This window comes from Garra rufa, chromosome 3 (assembly GCF_049309525.1).
Source record: "Garra rufa chromosome 3, GarRuf1.0, whole genome shotgun sequence".
Lineage (NCBI taxonomy): Eukaryota > Metazoa > Chordata > Actinopteri > Cypriniformes > Cyprinidae > Garra > Garra rufa.
Genome location: NC_133363.1, coordinates 6,367,074 through 6,388,717, shown reverse-complemented (window position 1 = coordinate 6,388,717; position 21,644 = coordinate 6,367,074).

The following is a 21,644-nucleotide window of genomic DNA, read 5'->3' as shown; positions in this document are numbered from 1 at the left end:
GGAAGCAGTATTAGCGTCTGGCGGTGCTGCTTCCAGAGGGATGTGTTGTGTATATATTGTACATACTTCTTTTGGTTGCCCCTTTTTGTTTGTCCCATCATGGCCACTGCATTCTTGAGGTTTCTGCCACAGCTGTCCAAATGCCAGAGCTCTCTGCCTTCACCTCACAATGACACAGCTCCACTGCCAGCTGAGAGTTTCTTGTCATGGCTCCCTAGACAAGCTCAAAGCGTTCTGTTACCGTTCAGCTAAAGATCCGCTGATCCGTGTTTATCCGCTTAATTAGTAATTTGGTAGTTTGTTTTCGTATTTCTTACGGTAATGATTTGCTCTCGGGCTTCTAAAAGATTCTAACAACAAAATATCCATGTTAGAATTAGAATGTCTAATCAAATTATCAAATTATTATACCTGATTAGATTTAATATAAATAACACAAAATGTGCTTTTGTTGGCACACTTTGTAGACAAAACAATGCCTTCACAAAAAAGAAAAAATAGGTGTATTTCCCGTAATAATAACTTGTCATGATACTAGTAATCTATAACACATCATAGTTATAATATTTTATTAAAATATATTAACAGTTGGCTTATAAATAGTTTAGAAAATAATATAAATGTTCTAAATTACTTGTTTATTAGTGTATAATATAGATTTATGCTGTAAAATATTAAATGAGTGTAAGATGCTCCATCTGGGTGTAAAATGGCCGTCTGACAATTTAAAAACTAATTTAATAATTTACTTTTACAAACAGTCATATTTATCTTCATAAAGTTAACATTAACAACATAAAACCAAAACAATGAAAATGTTTAATTGTTTACATTTCTGAAACAATATGTTGAACACTAAAGTTGTAACCTTCAAAAAAATAAAAAAAGACTAAACAGAGAGTTTGTTGGCCATTAGCGAATATAGGTGGAGAGATATATCTGATTATAATGTAATGAAACGCATTTTCTGGTTCTTACTAGATAAGTTTTGGTGCACTTGTACACTGTCCCTATCAAATGAACTGCACATAATATGTAGGCCTATATGATCAACTAAACCAGTAATATTACATTAAACACCAGTTTAGAATTTAGAGATTTAACTCGTTAAAAAATAGTAAGTAACTGTCAGCACGGTTGCCATCAAGTTACTGTTAAATTAACAGTGTCTTACTGTTGTTGAAATTTACAGTATGTTACTGTTTTTGGAAATATAGCATAAAGCTGTTATTTTCTACATTAACAGTTAATTGCGGTCAAAAAGCATTACGTTAATTAATGTTTATTTGCACGTTTTTACTATAAACTACAAATATGCCATTATATTTAGAAAAGGACAGCTAAAAAAAAAATATTTTTCTAGATATTTCTTTGATTTTATGAATTGCCTTTTACCGCTTGCTATAAAAACATGTTTTAATACAATGTGCAAATATAGCCTTTGAAACATTAAAACATTTAACACAATGCAGTGTAACTTCAAAATATGCTTTATCACACCTTCGAAAAATAAACAAAACATTTCGACTGCAGCTCAAATGTTTAGGATCAGTTAGATTTTTAATGTTTTTAAAAAGTATCTTACAGTATGTTCATCAAAGTTCCATTTATTTGATCAAAAATACAGAAAAAAGTAATATTACAAAATATTATTGCAATTCAAAACAATAGTTTTTTCATTTTAATATACTTTAAAATAATATTTATAGTTGTGTTCAAAATAATAGCAGTGTGTCTAATAAAGTGAGTAAAGCTCAAAATCGTTATAATAACTTTTATTTCAATACGCACAAATGCATTGGGAACACTGTAAATTCTGTTCTAAATCAAAACATGAAGAAAGAATGATCAAATTTGTCAATACTTTACTGAAATTGCAGAAAAATAAATATTAAGCTGTTCACAAAAATAGCAGTGTCTGTATTTTTCTTTACAAAGTCAAACATTTACTGTATAAAATGATAGCTTTCTTGTGAATCACTGAACTTATATTTAGTTGTCTAGCCAGAACTGTGTGTTCACATGTGTGTTGCACAGAGTCGATCAACTTCTGGCACCTGTGAACAGGTATTCCAGCCCAGAACAATTGTACTACACACCACAGTTCCCCTGTGTTTCTTGGTTTTGCCTCAGAAACAGCATTTTCAATGTCACCCCACAAGTTTTCTATGGTATTAAGGTCTGAGGATTGGGCTAGCCACTCCATAATGTTAATCTTGCTGGTCTGGAACCAAGATATTGCTCATTACTGGAGTGTTTGTGTTTGTTGTTCTGTTGAAACATCCATTTCAAGGGCATTTCCTCTTCAGCAACATGATCTTTTTGAGTAATTTAACGATCCCTGGAATGTGCTAAATAGACCCAGCACCATAGTATGAGAATTCATGATGCTTGCGCCACTATGCTTCACCGTGGACTGTGGCTTGAATTCAGTGTTTGGGTGTCACCTGACAAACTGTCTGTGGCCCCTAAACCCAAAAAGAACAATCCTGCTTTCATTAGACCACAAAATATTGTGCCATTTCTCTTTAGGCCAGTCAGTGTGTTCTTCGGCAAATTGTAACCTCTTCAGCACCTGTCATTATTTCAACAATGGGACTTTGCAGAGGCGTCTTCTAATTGTTACAGTACTCACAGGTCAATTAAGACTTTCTTTGATCACCCTGGAGCTGATCATTGGCTGAGTCTTTGCCATTTTGGCTATTCTTCGATCCAGTCGAATGGTAGCTTTTAGTTTTTGCTCAAAATAATTGAAGGGTAAAAAAAAGAAAATGTAGTAATTAATTACTCATCCTCACCTCATTTTCAAAATACAAATTAAGTCATTTTTTAATATTCTTTCATCATTTCTGTTCATCCCTTAAAAGTCTAGTAAAATCGACCTCATTGGTTAAATTATTTACAATGGACAGTCTTTGGGCATGAAAAAAATCTCAACAACAACAACATTTTGTCATTAGCCTACTGTACTGGACAAAGTAACATTACAATTGAAAACAACCACAATACAAGTTTGAACAGGAATTATTCTTACTGAGTATTCTGTCACAAAACTTATTCTATCAAACTTGGATCAAATCAATAAAAAATACAGCCAACATTAACGAAACAAAACAGCAACACTCCTCTCAGAATACGGTTATGTACAAATTAGAACAAACAAAACGTTATTGAAATAATTCTTTTGTCTATATTGAAGGTATATTAGACAATAAGTGTAAAATTTGCAGGCGAGATTATGATATTCATGATATTTATGACATGAATCTGACTTCATTGCTACAGTGTTTAAAAGCTTACTTACTTTGCAGAAGAGTTTATAGTATATCATCTTTGATAGAACACAGCTTGTAATTGTGGAATATCTGAATCAGAAATCCAGCTCCACTCTAACTTGGGACGTTGACCGGTTTATCACTGAAATGGACGGATAAAACAGTTACAATATCAGCATCAAAAATTAGGTACATTCAGAGGTTAAGTCACAGTATAAAGACGAATGAAAATCCACATGTGTTCGCTGCTTTTCAAAAAGTACTGTTTTCCTTCCTTCGTGCAATAAATATGTTAAAATAATGTTACATTTTGTCTGTCATTAAACCAACCGTAAAAAAAAATAAAAAATAATGCACTGCTTTTGCATATAACAGGGTTATACTGTTAAAATATTGCCGTAAATTAACAGCAATTTTTAACAGTGTAGTTAAGTTAAATCTCTGAATTCCAAACTGGTATTTAATGTAATATTACGGGCTTATTTTATCATATACAGTGAGGTTAATAAGTATTTGATCACCCTGTGATTTTGCAAGTTTTCTTACTTAGAAATCATGGAGGGGTCTTCAATTTTCAGCATAGGTGCATTTCCACTGTGAGAGACAGAATCTAAAAATAAAAATCCAGAAATCACATTGTAAGATTTTTTTTTATCTTATTACTGTGTCAAATAAGTATTTGATCACTTGAGTCAAAAAAAAATTATATTTGGTACAGAAGCCTTTGTTAACAGTTACAGAGGTCAAACGGTTCCTGTAGTTCTTCACTAGGTTTGCACAAACTGCAGGAGGGATTTTGGCCCACTCCTCCATACAGACCTTCTCTAGATCTGTCAGGTTTCGGGCTGTCGCTGAGCAACACAGAGTTTCAGCTCCCTCCAAAGATTTTCTATTAGATTTAGGTCTGGAGACTGGCTAGACCACTCCATAACCTTGATATGCTTCTTACGGAGCCACTCTTTGGTTTTCCTGGCTGTGTGCTTTGGGTCATTGCCATGGTGGAAGACCCAGCCACGACCCATCTTTAATGCTCTGACTGAGGGAAGGAGGTTTTTGCCCAATATGTCACAATGCATGACCCCGTTCATCCTCTCCTTAACCCTTTAGCGTGTACGATCACACCCATGTGATTTGTCTTGGCTGGTCCTTGAAGCGTACGATCACACCGGTGTGATTCGAACGTTTGCCGCATCAGGTCATCAGCTGCTGAATTCAAATCGGTTTTGGCGCGTTGGCTGGCACTGAGCCAGATCGGACGCGCTGAGTACTTGTCATATTATCACAACTATTCAGTGTTTTCAACCACATAATGCTTATTTTAGGTTTCAGACATTTAAATACACATAAGTACTAGCAAGCCAGCCATGGCCTAATGGTTACCGTGTCGGACTTCTAACCCAAAGGTTGCAGGTTCGAGTCTCAGGTCCGGCAGGGATTGTAGGTGGGGGGAGTGAATGTACAGCACTCTCTCCACCCTCAATACCACGACTGAGGCGAGTCCCTTGAGCAAGGCACCGATCGCGGGCTCCCCGGGCGCCACAGCAATGGCTGCCCACTGCTCCGGGTGTGTGTCTGTGTTCACTACTGTGTGTGTGCACTTGGATGGGTTAAATGCAGAGCACAAATTCCTAGTATGGGTAGTCTCCATACTTGGCCTCACTTTACCTCCTTTCCTTTCAAAACCATACATTTATAGTTTGTAAAATACACACTGATGTCTAAGGAAGCGACAATAATGATCCTACAAATATATTCTGACAACATGTTTTATTGATATCATATACAGATTATGTCGGTAACTATAAAGTTCACCCTCCTCTTCTCCCAGCTCACCAGAGACTTACTTTAATGTCTTCCGGGAGGAGAGGATGAATTTGTGTGTTGTTAATCCCACAGCTCGGATTCAGCTCGAACAAACATGGCGGCGCCCAGATCAACTAACGTGGTCATTATAACAGTGTTTGAACTTTTAAATACATTTACTTGCACATATTTCGAATTCTGAATATCAGATATTTCATAATATAGAGAGCATACTTGTGATTATTAATAATAAAAATGGACAAAAAAATAAAAGCGATCCATGTGTCTTACAGTGCTGTTGTGGCTGTGGTGTGTCACATGACGCGTCGCCATGTAAACAGTAATGTGAAACATTCTAAAATAACGGTAGCCTAAAAAAACTTTGGGGTTAGATAGAATATTTTAAACTCAAGTGTGAAAAGGTTAATACAGTGCTGTGTCGTCCTGTCCCCTGTGCAGAAAAACACCCCCAGAGCATCATGCTTCCAGCCCCATGCTTCACTGTAGGTATGGTATTATTGGAATGATACTCATTATTCTTATTCCTCAAAACATGCAAATAAATAAAAATAAATAATTAAAGCATATATATAAAACTATTACACTGAATATTTGGTTGTTAATTAGGGCTGTCGCGGTTAAGGAATTCCCCTTGCGGTAATTTTGAGTGGCTCAGTAGCGCGATATGCGGTATTACCACCATTATATATTATATATTTATTAACAGTTAGCGCGCATCCTTGAATCTGACTGGACAAGACTTTTTCTGTCAGGATTTTACCTGCGTGTTCTAGGCGAGCTGTCAGTCAGTGCAGTTTCATTGTTACGCCAGAAGATGGAGGCAAGCGACTATCTTTGATTGAGTCTTCATCGTTCATGAAGCGTGGTATTGCGATATTGCGGTTATCACGACAGCCCTATTGTTAATGCTTAAATAGTTCATTTAAGATTTAAATCTGGACTCTGTTAGGCTCCATACTATCAATATCTGAAGTGAAGATAAACAACTGAAGTAACTTTCTTCACTCATATCCCGCTGTTTGAATGCTGCCTATTTATACACTGTGTTTACATGAAAAGAATCACATTTCTTGACTTTGGAAACACGCTACTAATGTCGACCACATGAAATGGTTGACTTTTCCCACAAACTTTAGCTTGCACTCTTCTAACAACACCTGATATATGGTATTTTTGAGCACTTCCTATGTTGATCATCTGCCTCCTTAGGATGAATCACTTGCTGTATTCCCAATTGTAAGTCGCTTTGGATAAAAGTGTCGGCTAAATGAATAAAAAAAAAAAGAATGTGTTTTATGAGAAGAGATTTAAGAGGGATTCGTTTAGTTCTTTAGTTTTCTTTCAGCATTCAAAATTGTGCGGTCATGCTAACTTGACTGCAAGGAAACTGAGAAAGAGCAGAAAAAGTGTTTGTTGACTTTTTCTTGTCTTTTCACACTCAATATAGTAATAACCACAGATTAATGATGTTGGGAAACTTTGAAAACCTGAGTATTATTTTGAAATGTTTACATTTCATTCTGACCCTTTGCCTCCATAATCCTCACAGACTGTAGCTGCTAACATCCAAATGTAATTGATGTAGTTTAACTCAAAGCAGATAGTCGCCTACTTATCAGTATAAAAGGGAAGCTGAACTCTCTTACTGTACTTCTTGAAACTATTTCAAAAGCCTCAGGATAAGAAAAGTGTAGATAATGCACTTTGTGTATATGAAGTCTGTGAAGAGGTCCGATTAAACAGCTTATCGCTATTTTGTCTATTTTGTCTTTAAAGCTATTATGCTATTGAGAGCTACAGTAACTGCTGCAAGCTATTGCAAGCATATGTTTAACTAAAGGATCTCTCAGACTACACTCAGATGAGAGATTAACAGTGGTTGTAAGGTCAAAGGCTACAGGGCAGGAGCCGGTGAAGGTTATTGTGTAACAGAATGTAATTTGGACATCGTTCTGCTAGAATTCAAATTAGTCTTGCCATACCTTGATGTTAATACATAACCGAATGCAGTGTGATCCAAAAATCACATCTAAAACTATTTTAAACAGCGCTTTCTAATTATTGCAGAATTTATACATGCATTTTAATGACAGATGAAAGGATAGTATGACAAAGATATTGCTTTCCTTCGTGGACATTCAAACTAATGTTTTATTGTGAATATGAGATTAGGCTGAAGAATGAATGCTTTATCAGATGTATGTAATCACATTTGCTCAGGTCATCTCTCTCTCATAATACAATGAGCTTTTAATGAAAAAAAAAAACATTCCTTCGTTACTAGTTCTAAAGTGACATTTTCAAATACCTTGATGTTAATAAATTACTGAAGGCAGTGTGATCCAAAAATCACATCTAAAACTTTCTAATTATTGCATAATTTATACATGCATTTTAATAACTTCATGTCAGTTTGATAATTAATTTGTATTATTTAAATGCATTAATCACACTGCACACTATGCAGTGAACAGCAAAACCTAAAAAGGTGCTTTAAAATATGAAATCGTTTTTTTACTTCTTTGTATATCATCCATTTATACATTTTCTTTTTGTGAATGTGACCCTGGACCACAAAACTAGTAGCAATATCCAACAATACATTGTATGGGTCAAAATGATAAATTTTTCTTTTATGCCAAAAAATCATTAGGATATTAAGTAAAGATCATGTTCCATGAAGATATTTTGTAAATTTTCTACCATAAATATATTAAAACCTAATTTTTGATTAGTAATATGCATTGCTGAGAACTTCACTTGGACAACTTAAAGGTGATTTTCTGAATAATTTCATTTTTTTTTTCAGATTCCAGATTTTCAAATATCTCAGCCAAATATTTTCCTATCCTAACAAACCTTACATCAATGGAAAGCCTATTTATTCATTATGAATTTAAAAAATGACACTTATGATTGGTTTTGTGGTCCAGGGTCACATATTCTTATGTTAGATAACATATTTTATATTTAATGCACAAAGTTTGCCCCATATAATTTGACATCTACAGTAATGTGGAACTGTGAAAAATAAAACTGCATATAAAATTAGTTTAAACAACATTTTCTAATTATAGCATGCATGCACTTTCATGACTTAAGTTTGATCATTTGAATGCATTACTATGCAGCAAAGAGCAAAAAGCTAAAAGGTGTATTTATTTTTTATTTTTGTACATTAATAATTTATATGTTAGGTAAAATATTCTATTATTTTATATTTAATGTATAATCATGTGGGTAGATGACGTGTATGTGAAAAACCCTAAAAAAAACCTAAAATATAGTTTTTCTTTGCATTATTTTAAAGAAAAAAAAGTTTACCTTATATTATTTGTCAGCTTCTTTTATTTGGATTTGTGAGACATAAAACCAAATCTAAAATGATTTTAAACAACATTTTCTAATTATTGCACACTTTATTCATGCATTTTATGAGTTCAAATAAGTTTGTTTTTAAGTGCATTTATCACACTACTGGAAGCTTTTTTCTCTCGAATACATGTTATAATTTATTTCTAAATAATTTACATATATTTCTTTTGTTATACACTACCAGTCAAAAGTTTTTGAACAGTAAGATTTTTATTTGATCCGAAGTACAGCAAAAACAGTAAAATTTCGAAATATTTTTACAATCTAAAATAACTGCTTTCTATTTCATTATATTTTAAAATGTATTATATTCCTGTGATTTCAAAGGTGAATTTTAAGCATCATTACTCCAGTCGCATGATCCTTCAGAAATCATTCTAATATTCTGATTTGCTGCTCAAAAAACATTTATTATTATTATTATTATTATTATTATTATTATTATTATTATTATTATTATTATGTTAAAAACAGTATAGTTTTTTGCTAAGTTTTTGTATAGTTTCTTTGATGAATAGAAAGTATAGAAGAACAGCATTTATCTAAAATAGAAATATTTTGTAACATTAGAAATATCTTTATCATCAATTGATCAATTTAAAGCATCCTCGCTAAATTAAAGTATTAATTGCTATAATTTCTTTACCAAAAAAAAAGTAAAACAAATAAAAAATGATCCTGACTCCAAGCTTTTGAATTGCATAGTGTATAATTACAAAACACTTTTTTATTTAGATAAATGCTGATCTTTGGATCTTTATGTTTAATATTAATAATAATAATAATTATTTCTTTAAATCAGCATATCAAAGCAGCATATTATAATGATTTCTGAAGGATCATGTTACACTGAAGACTGGAGAAATGATGCTGAAAATGTAGCTTTGATCACAGGAATAAATTACATTTTAAAATATATTCAAATAGAAAGCAGTTATTTTCCCTAGTAAAATTATTTCAAAACTTTACTGTTTTTGCTGCAAATAAGTGCAGGCTTGGTGAGCAGAAGAGAAAAAAATCTTACCGTTCAAAAACTTTTGACTGGTACTGTAATAGATAACATATACATTTATTTTACTATTTAATGCACAACCATGTGGCTAGATAACATTTCACTACTTTTGTGTACCGTATATGACAAATATAAACTTAAAACACTTTAAAAATATAGTTTCTCTTTGCTTTATTGTGAAGAAAAAAGTTTAACCCATATTATTATCCAGCTACCCATTAAGACACACTTAGAAAATGATTTCACAGATCTTTGAACAAACATGCTATTTTTCCTCAGTGGCGTCATCCAGACCCTCTTTGATGCAAGATCTCAATCTGTCATTATCTAATGGAGTGGTGCTCTCTGTCAGAGCATGGATTGCTTTTCTTTGATCTCTGTCTGTTTGTGTTTGCCTCTCTTTTCTGATTGCCTCTGCATTTTTCGCTCTCTCCGTAGCCAGACTCACTCCTCCTCCCCAGAGTCCTCCGGAGCGAGACAATCCCACCTCCCTCCCCTGAGTTTCCACACGACACCCTCCTCCTCCACTTCTCCCATCTCTTCGCAGGGGTGTGGATTGCCATCGGGACTCTTGTCAATTAAGCAGTTGCTGTGGAAAGCAGTGGAGTGAAAGAAAGAAGACAAACAGTTGTGGAGTGACAAGTGCTGTGATTTCAGGTAAGAACTTGTCTGATTAACTGTATATGTGTCTCTCTGTGTGTTTGTTTTTGAGTGTGCAACAGTGTCACTTGCTGGATCTGTTGTTTTTGCACTTGAAGTTCAGCCAACTGATGTGAACTTAGTGAAATGTGTTTATTATTACTTCCAAATGAGAAATTTGAATAAGAATGTGAAAATTATTACAATGGAAAATAGGACAATATTTGGCTGAGATTTAAAAAATCTGGAATCTGAGGGTGCAAAAAAAAAAAAAAATCAAAATATTGAAAAAATCCTCTTTGAAGTTGAATGCATATTCACTAATACGATAATCAAAAATAAAGTTTTGATATATTTATGGTAGAAAATTTACAAAATATCTTAATGGAACATGATCTTTACTTAATATCCTAATGATTTTTGGCATAAAAGAAAAATCGTTAATTTTGACCCATACATTGTATTGTTGGCTATTACTACAAATATACCCATGCGACTTATGACTGGTTTTGTGGTCCAGGGTCACATATATGTCCAAAAATAATATAGTTTTGCTGACAAGGAGACAAATTTAGACTGAATGAATCTAGGGTTGGTCAAACTGAAAGAGGAAACGCTCTCAGAATATAGCTATTGATTTATCCAGGTGAAAGTCAAGTGTAAAGCATTTAACCAATCTCTGTCCGCCTTATGAAAAAAACTACAGCACTTTTATTGAGCTCTTTAAGCTTAGAATAACAATCACCCCGAGTGATAACCATACTCCTTTTTTGTCTGGGAGTCTTCAGCACTTGCAAACACTACTGAGAATGATTGGCATGCTGCCAAATAGGGGGCCAAAGCTGTTTAGAGAGCGAAGACGCCGCTCCGACCTCCCCCTTTCGCTCTGCTCATCTTTGCTTTGGAAATACTTGGCTGCTCGTTACCCTGTCATTAGCGAGATGAGAAGCAGTGCACGGCGCTGTGAGGAAAGGCAGCCGATTTCTGCTGGCTCCAGCCGGTGTCTCCAGTCAGTTCCAGCTGTATAGAAAGGCCACTTCTCCAGAGAGGAACGCACGCTTTTTTTTCCCCGTGTGACCCAGAAATTTGAGCTCTAATAAGAGCCGTGGAAGGAAATGATAGTTTGTTTAGCCACAGTCACATACCTTTTACTTTCAATCAGTACCTTTATTTTGCTTTCCAGCAGGAATACTGACACATTCTTAATGTAAGATACAATTACTTGAGATGCATGTTTTTAAAGAATATGTTTCAATTTTTTTTTTTTTTTACCACATTTGTGCTTTTTTTTTTCTAAAATAGGATGAATCTAGAAAAGAGTTTATGCCTAATGTTGATTTTATACATTATATATTGTCAATTGTATACAATTGAAGTCAAAAGTTTACATACACCTTGGAGAATCTGCTAAATGTTCATTGTTTTAACAAAATAAGGGGGGTCATATAAAATGCATGTTATTTTTTATTTAGTACTGCCCTGAAATAGATATTTCACATAGAATACATTTACATATAGTCCACAAGAGAAAATAGTTGAATTTATAAATATGTGTTTTTTTTGTTTTGTTTAGTGATAGTTGTTCATGAGTCCCTTGTTTGTCCTGAACTGTTAAACTGCCTGCTGTTCTTTAGAAAAATCCTTCAGGTCCCACAAATTCTTTTTTCTCTTTTTTTTTTCTTTTTTTTTTTTTTTAGCATTTTTGTGTATTTGAACCCTTTCCAACAATGACTGTATGATTTTTAGATCCATCTTTTCACACTGAGGACAACTGAGGGACTCATGCAACTATTACAGAAAGTTCAAACACTCACTGATGCTCCAGAAGGAAAAAACATGCATTAAGAGCTGGGGATGAAAACTTTTGGAATTTTAAGATCAGGGTCAATTTAACTTATTTTCTCTTCTGGGAAACATCTTCTGTTTGAAGGGCAGTAGTTAATGAAAAAAGAAAAAAGAAAGAAAAAATTTACACATCTCCATTCTGTTCAAAAGTTTTTCCCCCGAGACCTTAATGCATCGTTTTTTCTTTCTGGAGCATCTGTGAGCATTTGAACTTTCTGTAATAGTTGCATATGAGTCCCTCAGTTGTCCTCAGTGTGAAAAGATAGATCTCTAAATCAAACAGTCATTGCTGGAAAGGGTTAAAATACACAAAAATGCTCATTCAGGTAACAACGTATTAAGAATCAAGTGTATGTAAACTTTTGAACCGGGTCATTTTGTTTTCTTTTGTGGACTATATGTAAACATCTTTTATCTTATTCAGGTCAGAACTAAATAAAAAAATACATGCATTTTGTATGATCCCTCTTGTTTTGCTAAAATAATTAACATTTAGCAGATTCTGCAAGGTGTATGTAAACTTTTGACTTTAACTGTATATATGTATACATACAGTTAAAAATTTATAGAATTAAAATGCATTTGTTTTATACGTTTTATACGTATACGTATAGTTCAAGTCTATTAACATATTAAGTGACATATCACTCAAGACTTACTGATATAAAAATTGTAATTAAACTTTATTTGGAGTACTACTTCTGCACAATTAAAGTGCATTAAGTACAAAATTAGTTGTTCAAATTTAAATATACCAGTTTAGTATACTAAAAGTACAATTGCACTGTATTTGTTTATTAAGTACATCATATGTAAATATCTTTGTAGTATACTTAGCATGTATTTTAAATAAATTTTTATATATTTATTTTTCACTAGGGCAGTGTTGAGGAATAACATATAATTTTAACTTAACTACACATTTTAAGAGCACATTTTGTCATTGCTCGTATTGTTTTTCACACTTGGTCTTGGCTCGTTTGGATGACAGGAAAACTGCCCCCACATGTTTGAATGGAAGCAGAGAGACGTTTAGACAGAGTGCAGAGGGGTCCGGGGCCACCCACCCGGCCTGCCTTGGGCTTTCCTGACTGGAGCCTCTTAATCACCTCGATATCTACACCAAAACATTAGGATGCAAATCTTGGCTAAACTTAAAACATAGCTTCCCATGCCTCCAGCTCATAACCATTTACTACAAATAAACCTCTCATAACATCCTCATACTTCAATCAGCTGGCTTTAATTGAGTCCTGATTGCTTGCGACTGGTAGGATTGTTGTGTTTAATGGCCTGAGACTTTTGTGGTTTTAAATATCACTCCTGTTTTTTGCTAAACTACAAGAGTATGAAAGAAGAGTGGTTAATAATGGCTTTCTCATTTGAAAATATATATGTGACCCTGGACCACAAAACCAGTCTTAAGTCGCTGGGTTATATTTGTAGCAATAGCCAAAAATACATTGTATGGGTCAAAATTATTGATTTTTCTTTTATGTCAAAAATCATTAGGAAATTCAGTAAAGATCATGTTACATTAAGCTTTTTTGTAAAATTCCTACTGTAAACCTATCAAAATGTAATTTTTGATTAGTAATATGCATTGTTAAGAACTTAATTGGGACAACTTTAAAGGTGATTTTCTCAGTATTTTGATTTTTTTGCACACTCAGATTCCAGATTTTCAAATAGTTGTATCTCGGCCAAATATCGTCCTATCCTAACAAACTATACATCAATAGAAAGCGTATTTATTGAGCTTTCATATGATGTATATATCTCAGTTTTGTAAAAATTTAACCTTATGACTGGTTTTGTGGTCCAGGGTTACATATAATGTTTTAATGAAAATACTATGCTCAGATTGTCTGCATGGTTAAATTGTGTTTGGGAGATGTTTGCATCTCATATTCCACATCTGAAGCCAGCAGCTGTTTTAAGAGATGCTGGTGGGATTGTTCAGGTGCTAAACCTACATGAAAGCAAGATAAGAGATCAAAACATATATTTCATTGAACTTCCTCATCATTGTTCTCAGATCAGTCTTTGTCTCTTAAATGCATTTTTGCCGTAACCTTTCCTGGTCAAGCCTCATTACGATTGTGTGTTTTCCTGAACCCATGAAGGATCCCTTCAACACTTGTCTGTTTAACCTGCTTACAAACCTACAGAGAACATCCCGAACCGGGGTGAAGCGTATAATCACAGACTGTACAGCATGTAGAATCATGCCCTGAGAACAATGTTGACAGTTTCTAAACTGTGAGATTACACAAGAGGAGCTGGGAATGCACTGGACGTCTGATGTGGTTTCCGCACAAAACGCCTGAAATGCCTCGAAGGCACTCCGGGGATTTTAAGCCATTAATCAGAGAGGAAAACTTTTTTTTCTTGCTGTTTTACAACCCATTGCATTGAATGTGTATTTCTGGTGTACTTCAAATCTTAAAAGTATGTTTTTAAATAACTGCCCTAGTGAAAAATACAACTAAAATGTACTTAATAAAAATACCTTGCAGTTGTACTTATAGTATACTAAACTGGTATATTTAAAGTCTGCTAAATTGGAACAACTACTTTTGTACTTAATGCACTTTAATTGCGCACCCTAGTAAAAACGCAATAGATTTCAAATGCATTTATATAATACTAAGTATAGTTTAAGTCTATTAAAATATTTGCTGACATATTGCTTGAGACTTACTGATATAAAAATGATTTAAAAAGTTGTATTTATACTTTATTTGGAGTACTCCTTGTGCACAATGCACATTTCTTAATTTTAAGCCTAAATATGTTTTAATGTCACGACTGATGAGGAATTTGTGATTTTTAAATAATATCAGTCTTTAAATGCAAAATATTTAAAGCGTACCTAAAGTATACTTGCAATAGTTCCAGTTTAGCACAATCAAATATACTTAAGTGTATCTTTAGTTGGACCTCAGCACTACTTTCGCTCAATTAAAGTGCTTTAAGTACAAAATTAGTTGTTCCAATTTAGCAGACTTTAAATATACCAGTTTACTACACTAAAATTACAATTGCAGGCTATTTTACATAATAAGTACATAATATGTAAATGTATTTGTTGTATGCTTAGCATGAAATAAATGTATTTTAAATACATTAGTATATTTATTTTTCACTAGGGTGGAAGTAGTGAAGTCCAACTAAAGATATATTGCGCTAAAGAGACATTGCAAGTATACTTTAGGTACGCTTTAAATATTTAGCATTTAAAGACCAATATTATTTAAAGATCATACAAATTCTCATCAATAGTGACATTAAAACATATTTTAGGCTTAATATCAAGAAATGTGCATTGTGAAAACAAAATTCAATAGAAATTACATTCAAATATATTTTAGTTTACCATAAATGCGTGACAGTGCATTCAGCAACACTTTAACCATATTTCAAAGACAAAAGAAGTAATTATGAAATTACATTTAAAGATGTACTTAAGTCCTACTTAAATGGGTCTATAAAGTTCAGCTAATTGCATTTAATATAAATTTAAACTCAAATACTCTTAATTCATTTAATTGTCAATGATATGCAATTAAGTGTTAGAAAACATTACATTCAGTTCACACTTAAGTCTATTCTTTTAAAGTATATTATTTTATAAAAAAAAGTATGCTAAATTACCCATAATCCTCTCTGTTAAAGACTTTCTGTGCCCGCAGTGTGCAGCTTAGCTTACAAACACGCAGTCCTCTTTCCATGACATCACAGCAGAAGAGTTGATGAACATATGACAGGAAAGCAACTAAAGTAAATTTACAGATTTGATGTGCTTTTCTCCCCGGAGACACTCTAGTCCTCAAATCTGATTGGTCGAGCAGCATTCTAAGAGTGCTGATAACTGTCCAATAGTGCTAGTCTTTATGAATGACTAACTGAATCATTCATTCAGTTAATTAGCTCAAAATGCTGATTCATTCAGGAAATGATTTAATAGGTCATTGAATTATTCACTCAACCGATTTGTTCCAAATTCTTCAGCTACTGTGTTGCCCAGAGGTGCAACAGTTGATTGTACTTGTTTGCAATTTGTTCTTGTTTTAAGCATTCCCTAGTATTAAATAAATAAATGTAATGATTTGAAATACATTTATTTCATGATAAGTATACTACAAATATATTTTGTACTTAATAAAAATACCATGCAGTTGTACTTGTAGTATACTAAACTGGTATATTTAAAGGCTGCTAAATTGGAACAACTAATTTTGTGCTTAATGCACTTTTATTGTGCAGAAGTAGTCCTGAAGTCCAATTAAAGATATACTGAAGTATATTTAATTGCGCTAAAGTGAAACTATTGCAAGTATGCTTTAGGTACACTTTAAATATCTTGCATTTAAAGGCCAATGTTAATCAAAAATCATACAATCCTCATCAACAGTGACATTAAAACAAATGTTATGCCTAATATTAAGAAATGTCTTTAGTGATGTGTCAGTAAATATGTTAATTTTTACAAGGGTTTTGTTTTAAACTTACTTAATTTTCTCTTTTTTTTTTCAAAAAACAAGACTGTCATTTTGCTTTTCAAATAAAAGTATCTTGATTTAAGAGTGTTTACACTGCAAAAAAAAAAAAAATGCTTTTCTTACTTAGATTTTTTTGTCTTGTTTCCAGCCAAAATATCTCAAAATTCTTAATGTAGAAGGATTTCTAAATTATTGTCTTCTTTTCAGAAAGAAAAAAACAAGTCAAAATTAAGTTTTTTGGCTTAGCCCATTGGCAGATTATTTTTCTTGTTCTAAGCAAAAACTCACTTAATTTTGACTTGTTTTTTCTGATGACAGGAAAATAACTTTTACTTGTCTAGAAAATCCTTCTTGATTTAAGAATTTTTTAATAATTTGGCTGGAAACAAGACCTAAGTAAAGATCTAAGTAAATAAAAGCATTTTTTGGCAGTGAAAATATTTGTACTGGAAAACAAAAAAATATTGAGACTGATGTAGACTGCTGTGTTGTAGGCCTTTTCTGATAGACCTGGTTGAGAGATACTGAAAACATGGGACAGTACCATGTGCCCTTAATGATAAGCATGATGTAATGCCATACCGAAGGTGTCTGGACTGGAAAATAGTTAAACAAGGGTTAGGAGTCGTTTTACCACATCTGTTTTTCCGGTATCATGTGTTTTAAGGAGGTGGACATGGACAAGATGAAAAGATATTTTACTTATGTACTTTTCATACACATTGCCTGACACCACATGATAGGAAGGCGATAAGTAACCAGGTTAACCCCTTTATTTTCACATTCTATAATGCAATTTCATAAAATGTTGATACCATGACACATGACATGACACCATATTCTGAAAGATTTCTGGAGCACTGAAAAAGTGTTAACCTAAATATGAAGGGCCAAATCCTGTTGTTCTTTTCAAACTGCAGCATTTGCTCAAAGTACAAGCTCATTAGAAGTAGTGAACACATTGGTAATCCCATAGGAAGTGCCTGACATTTCTTTTGAAAGCCCTCTTAAGTAGGTCTTAAGTGAGGCTTGAAGTTTATATTGTCATATAATGTCATAATTACTTCTATTGTTTTCGAAATATGTTTAAAGTGTAACAGCCATTTTTGAATACAGACATGAAAATGCACTATCCAAACTTAAATTGTTATAATACATGAAGAAATACATTTTCTAATATGATTTTTAAGTTACATTTCAATTGTAATGCAATGTCAGATTTTAAAATGGGTTTCAAGGATTAATTTTGAGGTTTTAAACTTTTAATTGATATATCATTTATGATCATTTCTAAAACATTATGGGGAACAAGACTTTTGGTTGACTTCTGTTATGATGGAGATGCACTCTCATCATTAATAGAAGCCTTAGACCTTTCCAACGATATATACTGTAGTTTGTCATTATAACAGGATTTAATTGTAATATAGTGAAGTAAACTTAGGCGTCCCTCTGAGGGAACGGGTGAAAGTTAAAATATCAAATATATCTGTAAACTGAAAACAATGGTAACCTGAAAATGGTAACATCTAATTGTACTGGTTTTATTCAAGTCAAAAATATTTAACCAATCTAAATAGGGGTCGACCGATATATGTTTTCCAGGGCAGATGCCGATACCAGTTATCCCAGATCAAGTAGACCGATAACCAATATATTAAACTGATATATGTGACCCTGGACCATAAAACCAGTCTTAAGTCGCTGGGGTATATTTGTAGCAATAGCCAAAAATACATTGCATGGGTCAAAATTATTGATTTTTCTTTTATGCCAAAAATCATTAGGAAATTAAGTAAAGATCATGTTCCATGAAGATTTTTTGTAAAATTCTTCCTGTAAATGTATCAAAATGTAATTTTTGATTAGTAATATGCATTGTTAAGAACCTAATTTGGACAACTTTAAAGGTGATTTTCTCAGGATTTAGATTTTTTTTGCACCCTTAGATTCCAGATTTTCAAATAAATGTATCTCAGCCAAATATTGCCCTATCCTAACAAACCATACATCAATAGAAAGCTTATTTACTGAGCTTTCATATTATATATACATCTCAGTTTTGTAAAATGTAACCTTATGACTGGTTTTGTGGTCCAGGGTCACATATGTGTCTGGTGTAAAAAGGAAAATTCATGTCAAAATTAAGAATAAAATAAGCTTTGATAAAAACTTAAAATGCTTTTAAACTATTTTATTGGCAAATCGGTTTTAAAAATGACTGATAAGATAACCATAAAAATGCTTAATATCAGCACCGATAATCAGTCAATCCCTAATACTAATTAAATCAACTTATATACAGTAATTTATACCTAATTTACCATTTTTAAAAATAATGTTTTAAAATATATTTTAAAGTAAAATGAAGTGCACTTTAACCAAGTCACATGATCCTTCAGAAATCATTGTAATATGCTGATTTATTATTAATGTTGGAAACAGTTGTGCTGTGATTCTTTTTTCAAGATTCTTTGCTAAATAAAATGTTAAAAAGAACAGCATTTATTTAAAATAGAAAACTTTTGTAACAAATAAACACCTCTTTTAAAGTTTGGGGTCACTATTTTTTCTTTCTTTCTCTCTTTGAAAGAAATGAATACTTTTATTCAGCAAGGATGTGTTAAATTGACAAAAAGTTATAGTAAAGTCTTATATTGTTAGAAAACATTTCTTTTTTTAATAAATGCTGTTCTTTTTTAACTTTTTATTCATTAAAGAATCCTGAAAAAAGTATCACAGGTTCCAAAATTATTAAGCAGCACAACTGTTTCCAACATTGATAATAAAAGTAATAAATCAGTATATTAGAAGGATCATGTGACTGATGAAAATTCAGGTTTGCATGAGTATATATATATAAAAACATTTTAAATTGCAATGCTATTTCATAGTATTTTTTTTTCTGAATTTTTGATCAAATAAATGGAACTTTGATGAGCATAAGAGACCTTTTTTTTTTGGAAAAACACTAAAATACTTACTGATCCAAAACTTTTGAGTGGCAGTGTACATTTAAGATTTAAAGTGAACTATAGTGCACTTTCTAAACAATTACGTGCAATTCTTTCTCAGCCCTCTTACACATATAGGAAACAGAGACAGTCTAATGGTAAACAGAGCACAAGCAGTTGCTTGTTTCAGCTCATTGTGCTTCTCTACAGAGGTGAAAAATCGTCTCTCTCAGCTTAACTGTGGGTTTATGGTGTCAAAATGCTGTAAGAATGGGTTTGTACCCCTTTGCTGCATCATTTGTTAAACAAGAATTTGTATTTTAATTAGAACTTTGTGTACTTTGCCTGTGGTTTCGTTTTATTTCTAACTGACTTTATGTTAAGTCGACCCTATTTTGTACCGCAATGAAATTTCATGCCACCCCAACAAAACAGACTGATTACATCTTGCTTTTTAAACAATGAAAGACTCTGTGGCCTGGCTTTGACTTTGTTAAGCCCGAGGCTGTGGAACAATCTTAGACAATTGGGTTTTCCAATAGAGAAAGACAGCAGGAAGAAAAGAGGAGAGGCCTTTAAAAGAAAACACATCAGTGAGTAAACAAAGACGGACTAATTCCAGATGTTTTGATGCTAGAAAAAGACCCATTGTGACCCAGATTCACTGTAATGTATTGCACAAGTCTGTTGGGTATTTCATTCTTTTTGCTACAAGGTAATTTGTTGAATACATGGAGAGTCAAAAATATAATATAAATTCATTTTGTTTGTAGTCTGGATGATTGTTTTTAAGATTTGAGTTGAGTAATATTAAGCTGTAAGGTGGAAAGCACTTATCATGCCCTTGTCTCTGTGTTTTAATGGCTCATTAAACTGCAGGTGGAAGAATTGACCCTCTTTAGCAGTGTGTTCAGTGCTGACCGATGAGACAGCCTCAATCTCCAAACTGGTCGTTCCAGGTCCTAGAGATTGGTTAGGGTCAAAGGCCATCTTTTAAGTTGACGTCTCACCTCAGTGGAACTGGGTTCGGAAGGAGTTTTTTTCTTATCACTCAACAAACATGTCAGAGAGAGGCGATGGAGATGTTTTAGCTTGAAACTGAGGGGAATTTCATTCCCAAAATCCTTCTTTTGCATGTTATTTATTATGGATTTATGGAAAAGCTGCATCTCATTTCTCAATTTATGCCACTGTTTATTTGTGAATCCACCTAAACACCTAATAATCATGTCCAGAACATTTTTCACCCCAAGATGAAAATAAAATATTATGAACAATTTGTACATGCATTATCATGTATGTTTGTTTTTGTTGTAGTTCCGATTATTTTGAAAAACTGAAACAAATACTACCATGACATGTAAACGCTTCAAAATTTTAATAAAATAAAAATATTTTTTAAACATTACACTACTGATAAAGGTATTTTTTATTATCACTTTATTTATTTATATATTTTTTTGCATTTAAGTAGTGTTTCTGTCTTGTACATTGTCCATGCCCTTTACAGCACCAGTTTTTCTAAATATTAATGTTTTACTGTGTTAATAATAATAATCATAATACTTACAAATAATATTAATAGTTACAATAATAATAATAATTATTATTAATCTAGGAATGTTGATGTATTTTTTTTATTAATTATATGTGTTTTTAATTACTTTTTATATTCTTTCTATTTATATTTGTAATAATAATTAGCTTTAATAATAATATTAATATTAATTATTACTATCATTACAATGTTTTTTTTCAGTTCTCATTTTATCTTTAATAAGCTTGTCATGTTTCCTCTTATTTTTGTTTTGTTTAATATTTGTATTACTATTATTATTATTATTATTATTATTATTATTATTGTTGTTGTTATTATAACAGTGCTTCTCATATTCTCAAGTTTTTGTTTTAATTTGAGTAATTATGTGCTTTTTAAATAATGTTTATATTTTTATATTTATATTTGTAATAATATTTGTTTTAATAATAATAAAAATAATAATAATTATTATTAGAATGTTTTTTATTTATTTGATCTTTAGTAAGCTTATGTGTTTTTTTCCTTTTATTTTTTGTTTTATTTAATATTTGTAATTAGCTTAATGATATTTATAATTTAATAATAATAATAATAGTTTATTATTATTATAATAATGCTTCTCATATTTTTGAATTAGTAAATCAATTTTTATTTTAATTTGAGTAATTTTATGTG